Genomic DNA, 15911 nt, shown 5'->3' with positions numbered 1-15911 from the left:
TGTGTAGTATAGTATAGTGTAGTGTATTGTGTAGTATAGTATAGTGTAGTGTATTGTGTAGTATAGTATAGTGTACTGTAGTGTGTAGTATAGTATAGTGTACTGTATTGTGTAGTGTGTAGTATAGTATAGTGTACTGTATTGTGTAGTGTGTAGTATAGTATAGTGTAGTGTAGTGTGTAGTATAGTATAGTGTACTGTATTGTGTAGTATAGTATAGTGTAGTGTGTAGTATAGTATAGTGTAGTGTAGTGTGTAGTATAGTATAGTGTACTGTATTGTGTAGTATAGTATAGTGTACTGTATTGTGTAGTGTGTAGTATAGTATAGTGTAGTGTAGTGTGTAGTATAGTGTAGTGTAGTGTAGTGTGTAGTATAGTATAGTGTACTGTAGTGTGTAGTATAGTATAGTGTACTGTATTGTGTAGTGTGTAGTATAGTATAGTGTAGTGTAGTGTGTAGTATAGTATAGTGTAGTGTATTGTGTAGTATAGTGTAGTGTAGTGTGTAGTATAGTATAGTGTAGTGTAGTGTGTAGTATAGTATAGTGTACTGTATTGTGTAGTATAGTATAGTGTAGTGTGTAGTATAGTATAGTGTAGTGTAGTGTGTAGTATAGTATAGTGTAGTGTATTGTGTAGTATAGTATAGTGTACTGTATTGTGTAGTGTGTAGTATAGTATAGTGTACTGTATTGTGTAGTGTGTAGTATAGTATAGTGTAGTGTATTGTGTAGTATAGTGTAGTGTAGTGTGTAGTATAGTATAGTGTAGTGTAGTGTGTAGTATAGTATAGTGTACTGTATTGTGTAGTATAGTATAGTGTAGTGTGTAGTATAGTATAGTGTAGTGTAGTGTGTAGTATAGTATAGTGTAGTGTATTGTGTAGTATAGTATAGTGTACTGTATTGTGTAGTGTGTAGTATAGTATAGTGTAGTGTAGTGTGTAGTATAGTGTAGTGTAGTGTGTAGTATAGTATAGTGTAGTGTATTGTGTAGTATAGTATAGTGTACTGTATTGTGTAGTGTGTAGTATAGTATAGTGTAGTGTGTAGTATAGTGTAGTGTAGTGTGTAGTATAGTATAGTGTAGTGTGTAGTATAGTATAGTGTAGTGTATTGTGTAGTATAGTATAGTGTAGTGTAGTGTGTAGTATAGTATAGTGTAGTGTAGTGTGTAGTATAGTATAGTGTAGTGTATTGTATAGTATAGTATAGTGTAGTGTGTAGTATAGTATAGTGTACTGTAGTGTGTAGTATAGTATAGTGTACTGTATTGTGTAGTGTGTAGTATAGTATAGTGTACTGTATTGTGTAGTGTGTAGTATAGTATAGTGTAGTGTAGTGTGTAGTATAGTATAGTGTACTGTATTGTGTAGTATAGTATAGTGTATTGTGTAGTACAGTATAGTGTAGTGTGTAGTATAGTGTAGTGTAGTGTGTAGTATAGTATAGTATAGTGTAGTGTGTAGTATAGTATAGTGTACTGTAGTGTGTAGTATAGTATAGTGTACTGTATTGTGTAGTGTGTAGTATAGTATAGTGTACTGTATTGTGTAGTGTGTAGTATAGTATAGTGTAGTGTAGTGTGTAGTATAGTATAGTGTACTGTATTGTGTAGTATAGTATAGTGTAGTGTGTAGTATAGTATAGTGTAGTGTAGTGTGTAGTATAGTATAGTGTAGTGTATTGTGTAGTATAGTATAGTGTACTGTATTGTGTAGTGTGTAGTATAGTATAGTGTAGTGTGTAGTATAGTGTAGTGTAGTGTGTAGTATAGTATAGTGTAGTGTATTGTGTAGTATAGTATAGTGTACTGTATTGTGTAGTGTGTAGTATAGTATAGTGTAGTGTAGTGTGTAGTATAGTATAGTGTACTGTATTGTGTAGTATAGTATAGTGTAGTGTGTAGTATAGTATAGTGTAGTGTATTGTGTAGTATAGTGTAGTGTAGTGTGTAGTATAGTATAGTGTACTGTATTGTGTATTGTGTAGTATAGTATAGTGTACTGTATTGTGTAGTATAGTATAGTGTACTGTATTGTGTAGTGTGTAGTATAGTATAGTGTAGTGTAGTGTGTAGTATAGTATAGTGTAGTGTATTGTGTAGTATAGTATAGTGTATTGTGTAGTATAGTATAGTGTAGTGTATTGTGTAGTATAGTATAGTGTAGTGTGTAGTATAGTATAGTGTAGTGTATTGTGTAGTACAGTATAGTGTAGTGTGTAGTATAGTATAGTGTAGTGTATTGTGTAGTACAGTATAGTGTAGTGTGTAGTATAGTATAGTGTAGTGTATTGTGTAGTATAGTATAGTGTAGTGTAGTGTGTAGTATAGTATAGTGTAGTGTAGTGTGTAGTATAGTATAGTATAGTGTAGTGTAGTGTAGTGTAGTGTGTAGTATAGTATAGTGTAGTGTGTAGTATAGTATAGTGTAGTGTATTGTGTAGTATAGTATAGTGTATTGTGTAGTATAGTATAGTGTAGTGTATTGTGTAGTATAGTATAGTGTAGTGTGTAGTATAGTATAGTGTAGTGTATTGTGTAGTACAGTATAGTGTAGTGTGTAGTATAGTATAGTGTAGTGTATTGTGTAGTATAGTATAGTGTAGTGTAGTGTGTAGTATAGTATAGTGTAGTGTAGTGTGTAGTATAGTATAGTATAGTGTAGTGTAGTGTAGTGTAGTGTGTAGTATAGTATAGTGTAGTGTGTAGTATAGTATAGTGTAGTGTATTGTGTAGTGTATTGTGTAGTATAGTATAGTGTAGTGTGTAGTATAGTATAGTGTATTGTGTAGTGTAGTGTGTAGTATAGTATAGTGTAGTGTATTGTGTAGTATAGTGTAGTGTAGTGTGTAGTATAGTATAGTGTACTGTATTGTGTAGTATAGTATAGTGTAGTGTAGTGTGTAGTATAATATAGTGTAGTGTAGTGTGTAGTATAGTGTAGTGTATTGTGTAGTATAGTATAGTGTAGTGTGTAGTATAATATACTGTAGTGTAGTGTGTAGTATAGTGTAGTGTATTGTGTAGTATAGTATAGTGTAGTGTAGTGTGTAGTATAGTATAGTGTAGTGTAGTATAGTATAATGTAGTGTGTAGTATAGTATAGTGTAGTGTATTGTGTAGTATAGTATAGTGTAGTGTGTAGTATAGTATAGTGTGTAGTATAGTATAGTGTAATGTATTGTGTAGTATAGTATAGTGTAGTGTAGTATAGTATAGTGTAGTGTATTGTGTAGTATAGTATAGTGTAGTGTGTAGTATAGTATAGTGTAGTGTATTGTGTAGTATAGTATAGTGTAGTGTGTAGTATAGTATAGTGTAGTGTATTGTGTAGTATAGTATAGTGTAGTGTGTAGTATAGTGTAGTGTAGTGTAGTGTAGTGTGTAGTATAGTATAGTGTAGTGTAGTGTGTAGTATAGTATAGTGTGTAGTATAGTATAGTGTAGTGTATTGTGTAGTATAGTATAGTGTAGTGTAGTGTGTAGTATAGTATAGACCCGACGTTTCTGGATGTTGTGTGGTTTCTTATTTTATTTATTTAAAGTGAATGTTTATAAACACTTCCATAAACATTCAGTTTTTTCTCCCAAATTAAATAATCCCCTTTTAATTATAATTAATATAATTCCAGTTGCCATGTCCTTTCAATCCACACTGTTCACTGGTCACCATGTGGGATAGTGTGTAGTTTGTGCAGTGTAGTGTGTGCAGTATAGTGTGTAGTGTGTGCAGTGTAGTTTGTGTAGTGTAGTGTGTAGTTTGTGCAGTGTAGTGTGTGTAGTGTAGTGTGTGCAGTGTAGTGTGTAGTTTGTGCAGTGTAGTGTGTGCAGTATAGTGTGTAGTGTGTGCAGTGTAGTGTGTGTAGTGTGTGCAGTATAGTGTGTAGTGTGTGCAGTGTAGTGTGTGCAGTATAGTGTGTAGTGTGTGCAGTATAGTGTGTAGTGTGTGCAGTATAGTGTGTAGTGTGTGCAGTGTAGTGTGTGCAGTATAGTGTGTAGTGTGTGCAGTGTAGTGTGTGCAGTATAGTGTGTAGTGTGTGCAGTGTAGTGTGTGCAGTATAGTGTGTAGTGTGTGCAGTATAGTGTGTAGTGTGTGCAGTATAGTGTGTAGTGTGTGCAGTGTAGTGTGTGCAGTATAGTGTGTAGTTTGTGCAGTGTAGTGTGTGCAGTATAGTGTGTAGTGTGTGCAGTGTAGTGTGTGCAGTATAGTGTGTAGTGTGTGCAGTGTAGTGTGTGTAGTGTGTGCAGTATAGTGTGTAGTGTGTGCAGTGTAGTGTGTGTAGTGTAGTGTGCAGTGTGTGCAGTGTAGTGTGTGTAGTGTAGTGTGTGCAGTGTAGTGTGTGTAGTGTAGTGTGTGCAGTGTAGTGTGTGTAGTGTAGTGTGCAGTGTGTGCAGTGTAGTGTGTGTAGTGTAGTGTGTGCAGTATAGTGTGTAGTTTGTGCAGTGTAGTGTGTGTAGTGTAGTGTGTGCAGTATAGTGTGTAGTGTGTGCAGTGTAGTGTGTGTAGTGTGTGCAGTATAGTGTGTAGTGTGTGCAGTGTAGTGTGTGTAGTGTAGTGTGTAGTGTGTGCAGTGTAGTGTGTGTAGTGTAGTGTGTGCAGTATAGTGTGTAGTTTGTGCAGTGTAGTGTGTGTAGTGTAGTGTGTGCAGTATAGTGTGTAGTTTGTGCAGTGTAGTGTGTGCAGTATAGTGTGTAGTGTGTGCAGTGTAGTGTGTGCAGTATAGTGTGTAGTGTGTGCAGTGTAGTGTGTGCAGTATAGTGTGTAGTGTGTGCAGTGTAGTGTGTGTAGTGTGTGCAGTATAGTGTGTAGTGTGTGCAGTGTAGTGTGTGTAGTGTAGTGTGCAGTGTGTGCAGTGTAGTGTGTGTAGTGTAGTGTGTGCAGTATAGTGTGTAGTTTGTGCAGTGTAGTGTGTGTAGTGTGTGCAGTATAGTGTGTAGTGTGTGCAGTGTAGTGTGTGTAGTGTGTGCAGTATAGTGTGTAGTGTGTGCAGTGTAGTGTGTGTAGTGTAGTGTGTAGTGTGTGCAGTGTAGTGTGTGTAGTGTAGTGTGTGCAGTATAGTGTGTAGTTTGTGCAGTGTAGTGTGTGTAGTGTAGTGTGTGCAGTATAGTGTGTAGTTTGTGCAGTGTAGTGTGTGCAGTATAGTGTGTAGTGTGTGCGGTGTAGTGTGTGTAGTGTAGTGTGTAGTTTGTGCAGTGTAGTGTGTAGTTTGTGCAGTGTAGTGTGTGCAGTATAGTGTGTAGTTTGTGCAGTGTAGTGTGTGCAGTGTAGTTTGTGCAGTGTAGTATGTAGTGTGTGTAGTGTGCAGTGTAGTGTGTAGTTTGTGCAGTGTAGTGTGTGCAGTGTAGTGTGTAGTTTGTGCAGTGTAGTGTGCAGTGTGTGCAGTGTAGTGTGTGTAGTGTAGTGTGTAGTTTGTGCAGTGTAGTGTGTGTAGTGTAGTGTGTGCAGTGTAGTTTGTGCAGTGTAGTGTGTGCAGTATAGTGTGTAGTGTGTGCAGTGTAGTGTGTGTAGTGTGTGCAGTATAGTGTGTAGTGTGTGCAGTGTAGTGTGTGCAGTATAGTGTGTAGTGTGTGCAGTATAGTGTGTAGTGTGTGCAGTATAGTGTGTAGTGTGTGCAGTGTAGTGTGTGCAGTATAGTGTGTAGTGTGTGCAGTATAGTGTGTAGTGTGTGCAGTGTAGTGTGTGCAGTATAGTGTGTAGTGTGTGCAGTGTAGTGTGTGTAGTGTGTGCAGTATAGTGTGTAGTGTGTGCAGTGTAGTGTGTGTAGTGTAGTGTGCAGTGTGTGCAGTGTAGTGTGTGTAGTGTAATGTGTGCAGTATAGTGTGTAGTTTGTGCAGTGTAGTGTGTGTAGTGTAGTGTGGCAGTATAGTGTGTAGTGTGTGCAGTGTAGTGTGTGTAGTGTGTGCAGTATAGTGTGTAGTGTGTGCAGTGTAATGTGTGTAGTGTAGTGTGTAGTGTGTGCAGTGTAGTGTGTGTAGTGCAGTGTGTGCAGTATAGTGTGTAGTTTGTGCAGTGTAGTGTGTGTAGTGTAGTGTGTGCAGTATAGTGTGTAGTTTGTGCAGTGTAGTGTGTGTAGTGTAGTGTGTAGTTTGTGCAGTGTAGTGTGTGCAGTATAGTGTGTAGTGTGTGCGGTGTAGTGTGTGTAGTGTAGTGTGTAGTTTGTGCAGTGTAGTGTGTAGTTTGTGCAGTGTAGTGTGTGCAGTATAGTGTGTAGTGTGTGCGGTGTAGTGTGTGTAGTGTAGTGTGTAGTTTGTGTAGTGTAGTGTGTAGTTTGTGTAGTGTAGTGTGTGCAGTATAGTGTGTAGTGTGTGCGGTGTAGTGTGTGTAGTGTAGTGTGTAGTTTGTGCAGTGTAGTGTGTAGTTTGTGCAGTGTAGTGTGTGCAGTATAGTGTGTAGTTTGTGCAGTGTAGTGTGTAGTTTGTGCAGTGTAGTGTGTGCAGTGTAGTGTGTAGTTTGTGCAGTGTAGTGTGTGCAGTGTAGTGTGTGCAGTATAGTGTGTAGTTTGTGCAGTGTAGTGTGTGCAGTGTAGTGTGTGCAGTGTAGTATGTAGTGTGTGTAGTGTGCAGTGTAGTGTGTAGTTTGTGCAGTGTAGTGTGCAGTGTAGTGTGTGCAGTGTAGTGTGTGCAGTGTAGTGTGTAGTGTGTGTAGTGTGTGCAGTGTAGTTTGTGCAATGTAGTGTGTAGTGTTCAGTGTAGTGTGTGCAGGGTAGTGTGTAGTGTGTGTAGTGTGTGTAGTATAGTATGTGCAGTGTAGTTTGTGCAGTATAGTGTGTGTAGTGTGCAGTGTGTGTAATGTAGTGTGCAGTGTGTGTAGTGTAGTGTACAGTGTGTGTAGTGTGTGTAGTGTAGTGTGTGTAGTGTGCAGTGTAGTGTGTAGTGTAGTGTGTGCAGTGTAGTGTGTAGTTTGTGCAGGGTAGTGTGTGCAGTGTAGTTTGTAGTGTGTGCAGTATAGTGTGTAGTTTGTGCAGGGTAGTTTGTGCAGTGTAGTTTGTGCAGTGTAGTGTGTAGTTTGTGCAGGGTAGTGTGTGCAGTGTAGTTTGTAGTGTGTACAGTGTAGTGTGTAGTTTGTGCAGGGTAGTGTGTGCAGTGTAGTGTGTAGTTTGTTCAGGGTAGTGTGTGCAGTGTAGTGTGCAGTGTGTGCAGTGTAGTGTGTAGTTTGTGTAGTGTAGTGTGTGCAGTGTAGTGTGTAGTTTGTGCAGTGTAGTGTGTAGTGTACTGTGTGCAGTGTAGTGTGTAGTTTGTGCAGGGTAGTGTGTGCAGTGTAGTGTGCAGTGTACTGTGTGCAGTGTAGTGTGTAGTTTGTGCAGGGTAGTGTGTGCAGTGTAGTGTGTAGTGTGTGCAGTGTAGTGTGTAGTTTGTGTAGTGTAGTGTGTGCAGGGTAGTGTGTAGTTTGTGCAGTGTAGTGTGTGCAGTGTAGTGTGTAGTTTGTGCAGTGTAGTGTGTAGTTTGTGCAGTGTAGTGTGTAGTGTGTGCAGGGTAGTGTGTAGTGTGTGCAGAGTAGTTTGTAGTGTGTGCAGGGTAGTGTGTAGTGTGTGCAGGGTAGTGTGTAGTGTGTGCAGGGTAGTGTGTAGTGTGTGCAGTGTAGTGTGTAGTGTGTGCAGTGTAGTTTGTAGTGTGTGCAGGGTAGTGTGTAGTGTGTGCAGTGTAGTGTGTAGTGTGTGCAGGGTAGTGTGTAGTGTGTGCAGTGTAGTGTGTAGTTTGTGTAGTGTAGTGTGTAGTGTGTGTAGTGTAGTGTGTAGTGTGTATAGTGTAGTGTGTGCAGTGTAGTGTGTAGTTTGTGTAGTGTAGTGTGTGTAGTGTAGTGTGTGCAGTGTAGTGTGTAGTGTGTGTAGTGTAGTGTGTGCAGTGTAGTGTGTAGTTTGTGTAGTGTAGTGTGTGCAGTGTAGTGTGTGTAGTGTAGTGTGTGTAGTGTAGTGTGTAGTGTAGTGTGTGTAGTGTAGTGTGTGCAGTGTAGTGTAGTGTGTGTAGTGTAGTGTGTGCAGTGTAGTGTGTGTAGTGTGTGTAGTGTAGTGTGTAGTGTGTGCAGTGTAGTTTGTAGTGTGTGCAGGGTAGTGTGTAGTGTGTGCAGTGTAGTGTGTAGTTTGTGCAGTGTAGTGTGTGTAGTGTAGTGTGTGCAGTGTAGTGTAGTGTGTGTAGTGTGTGTAGTGTAGTGTGTAGTGTGTGTAGTGTAGTGTGTGCAGTGTAGTGTAGTGTGTGTAGTGTAGTGTGTGTAGTGTAGTGTGTGCAGTGTAGTGTGTAGTGTGTGTAGTGTAGTGTGTGCAGTGTAGTGTGTAGTGTGTGTAGTGTAGTGTGTGCAGTGTAGTGTGTAGTGTGTGTAGTGTAGTGTGTGTAGTGTAGTGTGTAGTGTAGTGTGTGCAGTGTAGTGTAGTGTGTGTAGTGTAGTGTGTGCAGTGTAGTGTGTGTAGTGTGTGTAGTGTAGTGTGTAGTGTGTGTAGTGTAGTGTGTAGTGTGTGTAGTGTAGTGTGTGCAGTGTAGTGTAGTGTGTGCAGTGTAGTGTGTGTAGTGTAGTGTGTGCAGTGTAGTGTAGTGTGTGTAGTGTGTGTAGTGTAGTGTGTAGTGTGTGTAGTGTAGTGTGTGCAGTGTAGTGTTAGTGTAGTGTAGTGTAGTGTGTGTAGTGTAGTGTGTGCAGTGTAGTGTGTAGTGTGTGTAGTGTAGTGTGTGTAGTGTAGTGTGTAGTGTAGTGTGTGTAGTGTAGTGTGTGCAGTGTAGTGTAGTGTGTGTAGTGTAGTGTGTGTAGTGTAGTGTGTGTGTAGTGTAGTTTGTGTAGTGTAGTGTGTGTAGTGTAGTGTGTGTAGTGTAGTGTGTGCAGTGTAGTGTGTAGTGTGTGTAGTGTAGTGTGTGTAGTGTAGTGTAGTGTGTGTAGTGTAGTGTGTGCAGTGTAGTGTAGTGTGTGTAGTGTAGTGTGTGCAGTGTAGTGTGTGTAGTGTGTGTAGTGTAGTGTGTAGTGTGTGTAGTGTAGTGTGTGTAGTGTAGTGTGTGTGTAGTGTAGTTTGTGTAGTGTAGTGTGTGTAGTGTAGTGTGTGCAGTGTAGTGTGTAGTGTAGTGTGTGTAGTGTAGTGTGTGCAGTGTAGTGTGTAGTGTGTGTAGTGTGTGTAGTGTAGTGTGTGTAGTGTAGTGTAGTGTGTAGTTTGTGTAGTGTAGTGTGTAGTGTGTGTAGTGTAGTGTGTGCAGTGTAGTGTAGTGTGTAGTTTGTGTAGTGTGTGTAGTGTAGTGTGTGCAGTGTAGTGTGTGTAGTGTAGTGTGTAGTGTGTGTAGTGTAGTGTGTAGTGTGTGTAGTGTAGTGTGTGCAGTGTAGTGTAGTGTGTGTAGTGTAGTGTGTGTAGTGTAGTGTGTGCAGTGTAGTGTGTAGTGTGTGTAGTGTAGTGTGTGCAGTGTAGTGTGTAGTGTGTGTAGTGTAGTGTGTGCAGTGTAGTGTGTAGTGTGTGTAGTGTAGTGTGTGTAGTGTAGTGTGTAGTGTAGTGTGTGTAGTGTAGTGTGTGCAGTGTAGTGTAGTGTGTGTAGTGTAGTGTGTGTAGTGTGTGTAGTGTAGTGTGTAGTGTGTGTAGTGTAGTGTGTGCAGTGTAGTGTAGTGTGTGTAGTGTAGTGTGTGTGTAGTGTAGTTTGTGTAGTGTAGTGTGTGTAGTGTAGTGTGTGTAGTGTAGTGTGTGCAGTGTAGTGTGTAGTGTGTGTAGTGTAGTTTGTGTAGTGCAGTGTAGTGTGTGTAGTGTAGTGTGTGCAGTGTAGTGTGTAGTGTAGTGTGTGTAGTGTAGTGTGTGCAGTGTAGTGTGTAGTGTGTGTAGTGTAGTGTGTGTAGTGTAGTGTAGTGTGTGCAGTGTAGTGTAGTGTGTGTAGTGTAGTGTGTGCAGTGTAGTGTAGTGTGTAGTTTGTGTAGTGTGTGCAGTGTAGTGTAGTGTGTAGTGTGTGTAGTGTAGTGTAGTGTGTAGTGTGTGTAGTGTAGTGTGTGCAGTGTAGTGTAGTGTGTAGTTTGTGTAGTGTGTGTAGTGTGGTGTGTAGTGTGTGTAGTGTAGTGTGTAGTGTGTGTAGTGTAGTGTGCAGTGTAGTGTGTAGTGTGTGTAGTGTAGTGTGCAGTGTAGTGTGTAGTGTGTGTAGTGTAGTGTGCAGTGTGTGTAGTGTAGTGTGTGCAGTGTAGTGTGTGTAGTGTGTGTAGTGTAGTGTGTGTAGTGTGTGCAGTGTAGTGTGTGTGTGTAGTGTAGTGTGTGCAGTGTGTGTAGTGTAGTGTGTGCAGTGTAGTGTAGTGTGTAGTGTGTGTAGTGTAGTGTAGTGTGTAGTGTGTGTAGTGTAGTGTGTGCAGTGTAGTGTAGTGTGTGTAGTGTAGTGTGTGCAGTGTAGTGTAGTGTGTAGTTTGTGTAGTGTAGTGTAGTGTGTGCAGTGTAGTGTGTAGTGTGTGTAGTGTAGTGTGTGCAGTGTAGTGTAGTGTGTAGTTTGTGTAGTGTAGTGTAGTGTGTGTAGTGTAGTGTGTGTAGTGTAGTGTGTATAGTGTAGTGTAGTGTAGTGTGTGTAGTGTAGTGTAATGTGTGTAGTGTAGTGTAGTATGTGTAGTGTAGTGTAGTGTGTGTAGTGTAGTATGTGTAGTGTAGTGTGTGCAGTATAGTGTGTAGTGTGTGTAGTGTAGTGTAGTGTGTAGTTTGTGTAGTGTAGTGTAGTGTGTGTAGTGTAGTGTGTGCAGTGTAGTGTGTGTAGTGTAGTGTGTGCAGTGTAGTGTGTAGTGTGTGTAGTGTAGTGTAGTGTGTAGTTTGTGTAGTGTAGTGTGCAGTGTAGTGTGTAGTGTGTGTAGTGTAGTGTGTGCAGTGTAGTGTGTAGTTTGTGTAGTGTGTAGTGTAGTGTGTGTAGTGTAGTGTGTGCAGTGTAGTGTAGTGTGTGTAGTGTAGTGTGTGTAGTGTAGTGTGTAGTGTGTGTAGTGTAGTGTGTGTGTGTGTAGTGTGTGCAGTGTAGTGTGTGTGTAGTGTAGTGTGTAGTGTGTGTAGTGTAGTGTGTGCAGTGTAGTGTGTGTAGTGTGTGTAGTGTAGTGTGTAGTGTGTGTAGTGTAGTGTGTAGTGTGTGTAGTGTGTGTGTGTAGTGTGTGCAGTGTAGTGTGTAGTGTGTGTAGTGTAGTGTGTGCAGTGTAGTGTGTAGTGTGTGTAGTGTAGTGTGTGCAGTGTAGTGTGTAGTTTGTGTGTAGTGTAGTGTGTAGTGTGTGTAGTGTAGTGTGTGCAGTGTAGTGTAGTGTGTGTAGTTTGTGTAGTGTAGTGTAGTGTAGTGTGTGTAGTGTAGTGTGTGCAGTGTAGTGTGTGTAGTGTAGTGTGTGCAGTGTAGTGTGTAGTGTGTTTGTGTAGTGTGTGTAGTGCAGTGTGTAGTGTGTGCAGTGTAGTGTGTAGTGTGTGTAGTGTAGTGTGTGTAGTGTAGTGTGCAGTGTAGTGTGTAGTGTGTGTAGTGTAGTGTGCAGTGTAGTGTGTAGTGTAGTGTGTAGTGTGTGTAGTGTAGTGTGTGTAGTGTAGTGTGCAGTGTAGTGTGTAGTGTAGTGTGTAGTGTGTGTAGTGTAGTGTGCAGTGTAGTGTGTAGTGTGTGTAGTGTAGTGTGTGTAGTGTAGTGTGTAGTGTGTGTAGTGTAGTGTGTGCAGTGTAGTGTGTAGTGTGTGTAGTGTAGTGTGTAGTTTGTGTAGTGTAGTGTGTGTAGTGTAGTGTGTGCAGTGTAGTGTGTAGTGTAGTGTGTGTAGTGTAGTGTAGTGTGTGCAGTGTAGTGTAGTGTGTGTAGTGTAGTGTGTGCAGTGTAGTGTGTGTAGTGTAGTGTGTGCAGTGTAGTGTGTAGTGTGTGTAGTGTAGTGTGTGCAGTGTAGTGTGTAGTGTGTGTAGTGTAGTGTGCAGTGTAGTGTGTAGTGTGTGTAGTGTAGTGTGTGCAGTGTAGTGTGTAGTTTGTGTAGTGTAGTGTGTGTAGTGTAGTGTAGTGTGTGTAGTGTAGTGTGTGCAGTGTAGTGTAGTGTGTGTGTAGTGTAGTGTAGTGTGTAGTTTGTGTAGTGTAGTGTGTAGTGTGTGTAGTGTAGTGTGTGCAGTGTAGTGTAGTGTGTAGTTTGTGTAGTGTGTGTAGTGTAGTGTGTGCAGTGTAGTGTGTGTAGTGTAGTGTAGTGTGTGTGTGTAGTGTAGTGTGTAGTTTGTGTAGTGTGTGTAGTGTAGTTTGTGTAGTGTAGTGTAGTGTGTGTAGTGTAGTGTGTGCAGTGTGTAGTGTGTGTAGTGTAGTGTGCAGTGTAGTGTGCAGTGTAGTGTGTAGTGTGTGTAGTGTAGTGTGTGCAGTGTAGTGTGTGTAGTGTAGTGTGTAGTGTGTGCAGTGTAGTGTGTAGTGTGTGTAGTGTAGTGTGTGCAGTGTAGTGTGTAGTGTGTGTAGTGTAGTGTGCAGTGTAGTGTGTAGTGTAGTGTGTAGTGTAGTGTGTAGTGTGTGTAGTGTAGTGTGCAGTGTAGTGTGTAGTGTGTGTAGTGTAGTGTGCAGTGTAGTGTGTAGTGTGTGTAGTGTAGTGTGCAGTGTAGTGTGTAGTGTGTGTAGTGTAGTGTGCAGTGTAGTGTGTAGTGTGTGTAGTGTAGTGTGTGCAGTGTAGTGTGTAGTTTGTGTAGTGTAGTGTAGTGTGTGTAGTGTAGTGTGTGCAGTGTAGTGTAGTGTGTAGTTTGTGTAGTGTAGTGTGTAGTGTGTGTAGTGTAGTGTGTGCAGTGTAGTGTAGTGTGTAGTTTGTGTAGTGTGTGTAGTGTGGTGTGTAGTGTGTGTAGTGTAGTGTGTAGTGTGTGTAGTGTAGTGTAGTGTGTGCAGTGTAGTGTAGTGTGTAGTTTGTGCAGTGTAGTGTGTAGTGTGTGTAGTGTAGTGTGTGCAGTGTAGTGTGTAGTGTGTGTAGTGTAGTGTGTGCAGTGTAGTGTGTAGTGTGTGTAGTGTAGTGTGTGCAGTGTAGTGTAGTGTGTAGTTTGTGTAGTGTAGTGTAGTGTGTGTAGTGTAGTGTGTGCAGTGTAGTGTGTAGTGTGTGTAGTGTAGTGTGTGCAGTGTAGTGTGTAGTGTGTGTATTGTAGTGTGCAGTGTGTGTAGTGTAGTGTAGTGTGTAGTTTGTGTAGTGTAGTGTAGTTTGTGTAGTGTAGTGTAGTGTGTGTAGTGTAGTGTGTGCAGTGTAGTGTGTAGTGTAGTGTGTGCAGTGTAGTGTGTGTAGTGTAGTGTGCAGTGTGTGTAGTGTAGTGTGTGCAGTGTAGTGTAGTGTGTAGTTTGTGTAGTGTAGTGTAGTGTGTGTAGTGTAGTGTGTGCAGTGTAGTGTGTGTAGTGTAGTGTAGTGTGTAGTTTGTGTAGTGTAGTGTAGTGTGTGTAGTGTAGTGTGTGCAGTGTAGTGTGTAGTGTGTGTAGTGTAGTGTGTGCAGTGTAGTGTGTGAGTAGTGTGTAGTTTGTGTGCAGTGTAGTGTGTAGTGTGTGTAGTGTAGTGTGTGCAGTGTAGTGTGTAGTTTGTGTAGTGTAGTGTGTGTGTGTAGTGTAGTGTGTGTGTAGTGTATTGTGTAGTGTGTGTAGTGTAGTGTGTGCAGTGTAGTGTAGTGTGTGTAGTGTAGTGTGTGTAGTGTAGTGTGTGCAGTGTAGTGTGTAGTGTGTGTAGTGTAGTGTGTAGTGTGTGTAGTGTAGTGTGTGCAGTGTAGTGTGTAGTGTGTGTAGTGTAGTGTGTGCAGTGTAGTGTGTAGTTTGTGTAGTGTAGTGTAGTGTGTGTAGTGTAGTGTGTGCAGTGTAGTGTGTAGTGTGTGTAGTGTAGTGTGTGTAGTGTAGTGTGTGCAGTGTAGTGTGCAGTGTGTGTAGTGTAGTGTGCAGTGTGTGTAGTGTAGTGTGTGCAGTGTAGTGTGTAGTGTGTATAGTGTAGTGTGTGCAGTGTAGTGTGTAGTTTGTGTAGTGTAGTGTGTAGTGTGTGTAGTGTAGTGTGTAGTGTGTGTAGTGTAGTGTGCAGTGTGTGTAGTGTAGTGTGTGCAGTGTAGTGTGTGTAGTGTAGTGTGTGTAGTGTAGTGTGTGTAGTGTAGTGTGCAGTGTTTGTAGTGTAGTGTGTGCAGTGTAGTGTGTAGTGTGTGTAGTGTAGTGTGCAGTGTGTGTAGTGTAGTGTGTGCAGTGTAGTGTGTAGTGTGTGTAGTGTAGTGTGTAGTGTGTGTAGTGTAGTGTGCAGTGTGTGTAGTGTAGTGTGCAGTGTGTGTAGTGTGTAGTGTGTGTAGTGTAGTGTGTGTAGTGTAGTGTGTAGTGTGTGTAGTGTAGTGTGTAGTGTGTGTAGTGTAGTGTGTGCAGTGTAGTGTGTAGTGTGTGTAGTGTAGTGTGTAGTGTGTGTAGTGTAGTGTGTGTAGTGTAGTGTGTAGTGTGTGTAGTGTAGTGTGCAGTGTGTGTAGTGTAGTGTGTGCAGTGTAGTGTGTAGTGTTTGTAGTGTAGTGTGTGTAGTGTAGTGTGTAGTGTGTGTAGTGTAGTGTGTGTAGTGTAGTGTGTAGTGTGTGTAGTGTAGTGTGTGCAGTGTAGTGTAGTGTGAGTAGTGTAGTGTGAAGTGTGTGTAGTGTAGTGTGTAGTTTGTGTAGTGTAGTGTAGTGTGTGTAGTGTAGTGTGTGCAGTGTAGTGTGTAGTGTGTGTAGTGTAGTGTGTGCAGTGTAGTGTAGTGTGTGTAGTGTAGTGTGTAGTGTGTGTAGTGTAGTGTGTGCAGTGTAGTGTGTAGTGTGTGTAGTGTAGTGTGCAGTGTGTGTAGTGTAGTGTGTAGTGTGTGTAGTGTAGTGTGCAGTGTGTGTAGTGTAGTGTGCAGTGTGTGTAGTGTAGTGTGTGCAGTGTAGTGTGTAGTGTGTGTAGTGTAGTGTGCAGTGTGTGTAGTGTAGTGTGCAGTGTGTGTAGTGTAGTGTGTGCAGTGTAGTGTGTAGTGTGTGTAGTGTAGTGTGTGTAGTGTAGTGTGCAGTGTGTGTAGTGTAGTGTGCAGTGTGTGTAGAGCGCTGCAGTATTGTGTAGATGTCTGGGGTAAAAGGGCTTTAGTGTTGTTGCTGCAGCTCTTTAGAGGCAGAGGGTAAAACGCTGACACTGAAGCGGGTCAGAACCCTCTCTACTTCTCTGCACGGTCATTAGCGAGCCCGTCGGGGGGAAGGACAATTATCCACACCGCTGAGCTCCGAAACCCGCGCTAAAAATAAAACACGCAATATCTCTGTACGTCCCCGGCTAATAACACACACACACACACACAAACCACAAACACACACACACACTGTACGTGTTTCCTGTTATCGCATCATTGAGCACAGATAAAACCAACACAAAACAAACTTGTTATTTTTTACACACACAGAAGACGAGAGGGAAAAGTCGTGCAGTGTGACGCCTGCTGTTAGCTTCAGATCTGAGCTCGGCGTCCGAAAATGTCCCACGGGTCAAACGGTCAAGTCCAAAGCTGGATTTATTTTAAAATGATCGCTTTTCACCACCGATTTTCTGTAAAATCTGTAATAAAGTTCTATATTAAAGTTTTACTCATGATACACTCGCGGTTGAAGCTGTGAGAACACCGATCTCAACTAACTAGCATAACTAGCATTAACCGCTAACTGGAGAGCCACAAGCAGATCCAAGATGGAGGCTCAGAAGATCTCGGCCTCTTGACTCTCTTATCTTTTAATCCTCTCCATCTCCATCACTGAATCCATTTTCTCACCCGTGTGTGTGTGTGTATTTTCTCCCATCTTTACATGAGGAGGTTTTATTCTTCTCCATGAGACTGTTATTAATTATAAAAGTCATTAATGTAGGAGAAAAAGGCAGAAGTGTAACATGGTATAATCCAGCCTGGGCTTAGTTTATTTCAAATCACTGATGAACTGATGATCTCTCTCTCTTTCTCTCTCTCTCTGTGTGTGTATCTGTCATTCTACTCCTCTCTCTCTCTCTCTCTCTCTCTCTCTCTCTCTCTCTCTCTCTCTCTCCCTT

At 41.5% G+C, this 15911-nt stretch overlaps 1 protein-coding gene across 10 annotated transcripts in view; it reads left to right on the top strand.

Moving 5' to 3' along the window:
• syngap1b (synaptic Ras GTPase activating protein 1b) overlaps positions 1-15911 on the top strand; it is a 124547-nt gene that overhangs the window by 22634 nt on the left and 86002 nt on the right. The window lies entirely within an intron of this gene.

The sequence above is a fragment of the Hemibagrus wyckioides genome, linkage group LG23, assembly GCF_019097595.1.
Source record: "Hemibagrus wyckioides isolate EC202008001 linkage group LG23, SWU_Hwy_1.0, whole genome shotgun sequence".
NCBI lineage: Eukaryota > Metazoa > Chordata > Actinopteri > Siluriformes > Bagridae > Hemibagrus > Hemibagrus wyckioides.
This window is presented reverse-complemented; position numbering and strand designations above follow the sequence as displayed.